General features: G+C 43.9%; 1 pseudogene; it reads left to right on the top strand.

Moving 5' to 3' along the window:
* The first annotated feature begins 3,452 nt into the window (after window positions 1-3,452).
* On the top strand, window positions 3,453-5,324 carry LOC109752671 (asparaginyl endopeptidase Rep2-like; annotated as a pseudogene).
* The last annotated feature ends 2,411 nt before the right edge of the window (window positions 5,325-7,735 follow it).

Below are 7,735 nucleotides of genomic sequence, written 5' to 3'. Positions count from 1 at the left end.
GAATATTCACCCCACACTATTGTTCCCCAGCAACGGCGCCAGAAAAAGGTCTTGATAACTCACAAGGGGTTCGTTTGTAGCCTCTTTCGATAAATAAGAGTGTCGAACCCAACGAGGATCTAAAGGCTGAACAAATATTCCCTCAAGTTCTATCGACCACCGATACAACTCTACGCACGCTTGACGTTTGTTTTACCTAAAACAAGTATGAAACTATTTTGCATGAATACAAATACTTTGTGAAATATCATTGGGAAATAATATATGGAGTTGAGCACCATGTTTAAGTAGAGATTACAATGGGGAGAATAGGTGTTACACCACTTCGTAGAGGAGGGGAAAGTTGGTGTTGACGGTAGCAAGATTGTTGATGTAGATCGTCGTCACGATCCTTGCCCCGGCGGCACTCCGGCGCCACCAGGAGAGAGGGGGGAGAGCCCCCTTCCTTCTTTTTCTTCCTTGGCCTCCCCCCTATATGGGACGAGAGTTCCCCCTCTGGTCCATGCCCTCCATGGCGGCGGAGGGGCGGGAGCCCCTTCGAGATTGGATCTATCCCCTAGATCTCTTCTGTTTCACGTTCCCCATATCTGGCCAAAAACTGTTTCTTATATTCTGGGAGATCCGTAACTCCGATTGTGCTGAAATTTTAACATGATTTTTTTGGATAAAAGCTTCCTTGCGCCCGAAGTATAGCTCCAACCTACGTTCAAGGAGAGAATAAGACACCTGGGCGCGCCTGGGGCCTGGGGCGCGCCTGGTGGGTCGTGGGTGCTGTAGGCCCCCGTTTGTGTTGATTCCACCTCCCAAAAATCACATATATTCCAAAATAATTCTCCGTAAATTTTTGTCGCATTTGGACTTCGTTTGATATGGATTTTCTGCGAAACAAAAAAGATGCAAAAAACAGGAACTGGCACTGGGTACTTGATCAATAGCTTAGTCCAATAAATCATATAAAAAGTTGCCAAAAATATGTGAAAGTTGTATAATATTAGCATGAAACAATCAAAAAATATAGATACGACGAAGACGTATCACCGCTCCAACGTCGCCACCGTCCACCGCACCGAAGCTATTCCCGGTACGCTGTCCTTCACTGCCTAGGATCTACTTCCCCTCCGCCGATTGACGGCCACTGCAACATAGTCAACAACTTGGCCATGAGTTTGTCCAAGGCTCCACCATCCTCCACAGCATTAGCCCCTGGTAAACCAAAGAAGATCACCGTGAAATCAGGAGGACACATCATTGGCAGTCGGAACTGATACTCCTCTTCCCTTATTCGTGCAAATCTTACGTGTCTACTTGCACCGTATTCATCCCACAGAAGACACTAGCTGACCACTTCTTACTGCACCTTCTTCCTGATACTAGATTTTCCTAGTAACTCGTGATGGACAAGATTTCTCCACATATACTATTTCACCTTAGCTAGAGGTCCGTCGCCTCATATACTATACCATCCGCGGAGGTGCTAGTCCGCCTGTTCGCCGGGGAAGGAGTGCCTCGGTGTTTATCTTAAGGGTGTGTGGGGCGCAGGAGCTGCTGGTGCCTGATCTGGAGGTCGGTCGGGCTTAAAGGGATGGCCAGGGGTGGTGCCAATCACGGCGGTGGAGGCAGGGGTCTGGGCCGGAGGTCACTGGCGGTTCAAGAAAGATCATCAACAATGGCTGGCGGGAGGTAGACGAAGGACATCTACCCGTTCCTTTAGATCAGACGGTTCAGAAAAAAAATCGACTGTTATTTTGATAGGACCACATGTGGTGGTGTGCTGGAGGAGTGCATGCATTTCCCAGCCATCCCCGTACTCATATTAAAAAATCCTAGAATCTAATTCCGTGTGCCATGCATGTTGTAGAACTATCATATGTCTCCTGCCATTTATTTTTCACCCACCTGCTATCTGCTACTACTTCTATAGCGCACTAGTTCTGCACACACTTCACCCATACTCTCACTATTATTTTTTTATGCATGGGTATTCCAGGCTCTGCCACATTGTTGATAACTACACGAAAGAAAAGAGAGAAGTTGCTCCAGTGTAATTCGTGGATAAGCTCAAAGCATTTAAGCCTTTTAAAGGGTGTGTAGTGTCAGCAGTTGGAGACAGTAAATGTAGCTCTGCAGTTGATGATCTCGGTCGCCATGAACCACCATCCCAGGTGCTTGCTTTAATTTTGCGGTGTCATATGTGGTTACATGTTGCATATGGTGTCTAGATTGTAATTCTTCCAATCTGGATAAATTGCATGTGCTATTCTTCTTACTTTATACATTATACCTGTTAATGTGACAAGCCTTCCTATTTTTGGTACATACTACATGCCTTCCTGTTTTTGGTACATACTACATCTGTCCTACTCTTTTTTGTACCCTGCATCAATCAATTTTGACGAGACACCTTTAGTATATGCAGTGTGATATTGGTTCATCTTTCATTTTATTTATAGCATGTACTTCTTCTAGTTTGTTCAAACGCCATTTATGATTGGACGCTTTTAACTTGGCAGAGTCATGTTGGTTGCATCTTTCATGTGGTGTCTAGCTTGCATTACATCTAATTTGTTGAAATGGCTTCTGCTTATCTTACATAAATAGTTGTGAATATGTCATGTCGTCCCATTTTTTGTACATATTCCATCCCCGTGTCACGTATTTGCCTTACATCAAAGTAGTGATTGTCAGTATCATGCATGACTGAGATTTGAAGAGTGAATTTTATTGGTTTTTCTTGTCAGTTTTACTTGACAATGCAAAATCAATAAAGCGGAAGGAAATTAGCAAGGCAGTGGATAATGGTGCTCCTTCTGACCAACTAAAATGGAGGGCCTCTACAGATTCTACTCTGCCAAACCACCCCCCCCCAATAAGATTCGCAAGACATTAATTCTATTAATCACGTTTAAATAGAAATCTTTTCGCACGGAATTAATTTGGAAATCGACTCATTAATGTAATTCATTAGATGTACTCCCTCCGTTCCTAAATATAAATCTTTTTAGAGATTCCATTATGGACTACATACGGAGCAAAATGAGTAAATATATACTAAAAAATGAGTGAATCTATACTCTAAAATATGTCTATATACATCCGTATGTAGTGTGTAGTGGAATCTCTAAAAAGATTTATATTTAGGAACGGAGGGAGTACATCTAATGAATTGCATTAATGAGGGACTACATACGGAGCAAAATGAGTAAATCTATACTCCAAAATATGTCTATATCCATCCGTATGTAGTTTGTAGTGGAATCTCTAAAAAGACTTACATTTAGGAACAGAGGGAGTAGGGATTTTTCCAACCTATTTTCACCAATAGTCTGTGTGATCCACTTTTCTAATTATTCTCCACTCCCTACACGCCGCCGCGGCTATAAAATGAAGCCCCAACCCCCGCCGGTATGATCACACTTCACTCTCCGCCTTCTCTTACTCTCTATCACATGCACATGATGAACTCGAGGTTGGCGATGGCCGCATGGTGGGTTTGTGGATTCCTCCCGCTCCTAGCTGTGGCCGCTGCCGGTGCAGATGGGGCGAAGGGGATCTCGGAGCTGTTGATACGGCTGTCGACAGAGAATGCGCATGCCCCTACCCCTCCGGCTGAGGAAGGGGTGATGAAGTGGTTTGTGCTCATTGCGGGCTCCTCCGGCTGTGGCAACTACCGGCACCAGGTGAGAGTCCTCTCCTCAATGCAACACGTATATCATTCACCATATGAAATTTTGTGCTCAGCGACTGTGTGTTGTTGTTGATGCACGACACGACGTATAGGCCAATGTGTCCCATGCGTACCAAATCCTGAAGAAGGGAGGCCTCAAGGATGAGAACATTGTGGTGTTTATGTACGATGACAGCGCCGATAGCCCTGACAACCCAAGGCGTGGAGTCGTCATCAACCATCCTAAAGGCAAAGATGTTTACCATGGTGTTCCCAAGGAATTACTATTACCTAGTTACTGGGTGTTTCCCTTTTTAATTCAAATAAGGCTGATGATCAACTTATCATGCATTGCAGGACTGCACTCGTGAGCAGGTCACTGCTAAGAACTTGTACGCGGTTCTCCTGAGAACAAAACCGCGGTTACTGGAGGGAGTAGGAAGGTGATAAACAACAAACCAAATGATCACATCTTCATCTACTACATGGATCATGGGTCTCCTGGTTCACTTGGTACATGCATACATAATCCCACATAAATGACCCTGTAGTTCAGCTGATTTGTTTTGTATTATATCTTATCTAACCTTTTCAAGCTTGTGTGCAGGTATGCCCAACGGACCAAATGTTTATGCCGACGACTTCATCAAAGTGTTTCAGCAAAAGCATGCTTCCAAAAGCTATTCGAAAATGGTATGTATCCTTTCTTTTCTTTTCCCTTGAAAATTATATATTCTTTAATCTAAAATAGCATGTAGCTTTGAGTCCCATCTCTAATTAGAATTACTACAATTTTGGCAGATCATATATGTTGAAGTGTGTGAAAGTGGCATCATCTTTGAGGGATTGTCGCCGCAAGATCTTAATATTTATGTTACAATGGCAGCAAATGCGGTAGAAAGTAGATGGGCAGCATACTGACCTAGGATGGATATGCCACCTCCAGCTGAATATGATACATGTTTAGGTGACTTATACAGTGTTTCTTGGATGGATGACAGGTAATAAGCATCAGCTGTAATATATGTACTAGTACAAGTTTGTATCGGTTGTCCACAACCATGACACTTGCTTTCTATTCTAAACCATTCGATCCTACTTAATTTGCAGTGAAACTCACAATCTAAAGAAGGAAACAATCAAGCAGCAGTACAAGGTAGTTAAAGCGAGAACGGCACCCCTGAATGAGTCCAGTATAGGTTCTCATGTCATGGAGTATGGTGACAAGACATTCAAGGGTGAGATGCTTTTCCTCTATCAAGGTTTCGATCCTACAATGTCAAACATCAGAAATAGGTCGCAGCCTAAGCCCAGTCCCAAGGGTGCAATCAAGCAAAGATATGCCGATATTCTTTTCATGTGGAAGAAGGTAACAAAATCCCACTTAGAATTTCTTGTCTAGATCTGGAGTACTAAGTTTCATGTATTTTGTTTTGACTAATTTGTCTGCTAATCTATCTTCTCGCTTTTAGTATGATAAGTTGAATGGGGGGTCAGAAGAGAAGCAAAGGGCCCTCAGGGGCGTCAAAGAAACTGTTCTAATGAAGGAAATATGCCCTAGAGGCAATAATAAAGTTGTTATTTTATATTTCCTTATATCATGATAAATATTTATTATTCATGCTAGAATTGTATTAACCGGAAACTTGATACATGTGTGGATAAATAGACAAAACACCGTGTCCCTAGTAAGCCTCTACTAGACTAGCTCGTTAATCAAAGATGGTTAAGTTTCCTAACCATAGACATGTGTGTCATTTGATGAACGGGATCACATCATTAGGAAAATGATGTGATGGACAAGACCCATCTATTAGCTTAGCATATTGATCGTTCAGTTTGATTTCTATTGCTTTCTTCATGTCAAATACATATTCCTTCGACTATGAGATTATGCAACTCCCGGATACCGGAGGAATACCTTGTGTGCTATCAAACATCACAACATAACTGGGTGATTATAAATATGATCTACATGTATCTCCGAAGATGTTTGTTGGGTTGGCATAGATCGAGATTAGGATTTGTCACTCCGAGTATCGGAGAGGTATCTCTGGGCCCTCTTAGTAATGCACATCATAAGTAGCCTTGAAAGCAATGTGACTAATGAGTTAGTTGCGGGATGATGTATTACGGAACGAGTAAAGAGACTTGCGGGTAATGAGATTGAACTAGGTATGAAGATACCGATGATCGAATCTCGGGCAAGTAACATATTGATGACAAAGGGAATAACGTATGTTGTCATTATGGTTCGACCGATAAAGATCTTCGTAGAATATGTAGGAACCAATATGAGCATCCAGGTTCCGCTATTGGTTATTGACCGGAGAGGTGTCTCGGTCATGTCTACATAGTTCTCGAACCCGTAGGGTCCACGCGCTTAACGTTCGATGACGATTTTGTATTATATGAGTTATGTGATTTGGTGACCGAATGTTGTTCGGAGTCCCGGATGCGATCGCGGACATGACGAGGAGTATCGAAATGGTCGGGAGGTAAAGATTGATATATAGGACGATAGTATTCGGACACCGGAAGTGTTCTGGAGGGTACTGGGTACATATCGGGTCACTGGAAGGGGTTCCGGGCACCCCCGACAAAGATATGGGCCAAATGGGCCAAGAGGGGAAACGCATCAGCCAGAAGGGGCTGCTGCACCCCTCATGTGGGCTGCACCATAGGGAGAGGGAAAGAGGGGAAGAGAGAAGGAAGGGGAGGGATTCGGCCTCCCCCTTCCTTCCCTCCTCCCTCCTCTTTCCTTCCCCTCCGATGAATATGGTAAGGGGGTGAATTGGACAAGGCCCCCAAGTAGGATTCCTCCTACTTGGGGTGACCCTTGGCTGCTCCCTCTCCCTCCCATCTATATATATGAGGGGGGAGGCACCTAGAACACACACCAACAATTGTTAACCGTGTGCGGCGCCCCCTCCACAGTTTACGCCTCCGGTCATATCTTCGTAGTGCTTAGGCGAAGCCCTGCGCGGATCACTTCACCATCACCATCACCACGTCGTCGTGCTGACGGAACTCATCTACTTCCTCGACACTTTACTGGATCAAGAGTTCGAGGGACATCATCGAGCTGAACATGGGCAGAACTCGGAAGTGACGTACGTTCGGTGCTTGATCGGTCGAAACGAGAAGAAGTTCAACTAAATCAACCTCGTTGTCAAACGCTTCCGCTTTCGGTCTACGAGGGTACATGGACACACTCTCCCCCTCTCGTTGCTATGCATCTCCTAGATAGATCTTGCGTGAGCGTAGGAATTTTTTTGAAATTCCATGCTACGTTTCCCAACAGTGGCATCCGAGCCAGGTCTATGCGTAGATGATATACACGAGTAGAACACAAAGAGTTGTGGGCGGTGATCATCATACTGCTTACCAATGTCTTATTTTGATTCGGCGGTATTGTTGGATGAAGCGGCCCGGACCAACTTTACATGACCATGTGCATGAGACCGGTTCCATCGACAGACTTGCAACTAGTTTTGCATAAAGGTCGCTGGCAGGTGCCTGTTTCTCCAACTTTAGTTGAATCAATTTGGCTGTGGCCGGTCCTTGTTGAAGGTTAAAATAGCAAACTTAATAAATCACTATTGTGGTTTTGATGCATAGGTAAGAATGTTCTTGCTACAAGCCCGTAGTAGCCACGTAAAACTTGCAACAACAAAGTAGAGGACGTCTAACTTGTTTTTGCAGGGCATGTTGTGATGTGATATGGTCAAGACATGATGTGATATACGTTATTGTATGAGATCATGTTTTGTAAAAATCACTGGCAACCGGCAGGAGCCTTATGGTTGTCTCTTTATTGTATGAAATGCAAATGCCATGTACTTGCTTTACTTTATCACTATGCGTTAGCGATAGTTGTAGAAGCAATAGTTGGCAAGATGACCACGACGCTGCGATAGAGATCAAAGTGTCAAGCTGGTGACGATGGAGATCATGACGGTGCTTTGGAGATGGAGATCAAAGGCACAAGATGATGATGGCCATATCATGTCACATATTTTGATTGCATGTGATGTTTATCTTTTATGCATCTTATTTTGCTTACTACGG

The sequence above is a fragment of the Aegilops tauschii genome, chromosome 2, assembly GCF_002575655.3.
Source record: "Aegilops tauschii subsp. strangulata cultivar AL8/78 chromosome 2, Aet v6.0, whole genome shotgun sequence".
Taxonomy (NCBI): domain Eukaryota; kingdom Viridiplantae; phylum Streptophyta; class Magnoliopsida; order Poales; family Poaceae; genus Aegilops; species Aegilops tauschii.
The sequence above is the reverse complement of the archived record's forward strand: the minus strand, read 5'-3'. Positions and strand labels throughout refer to the sequence as shown.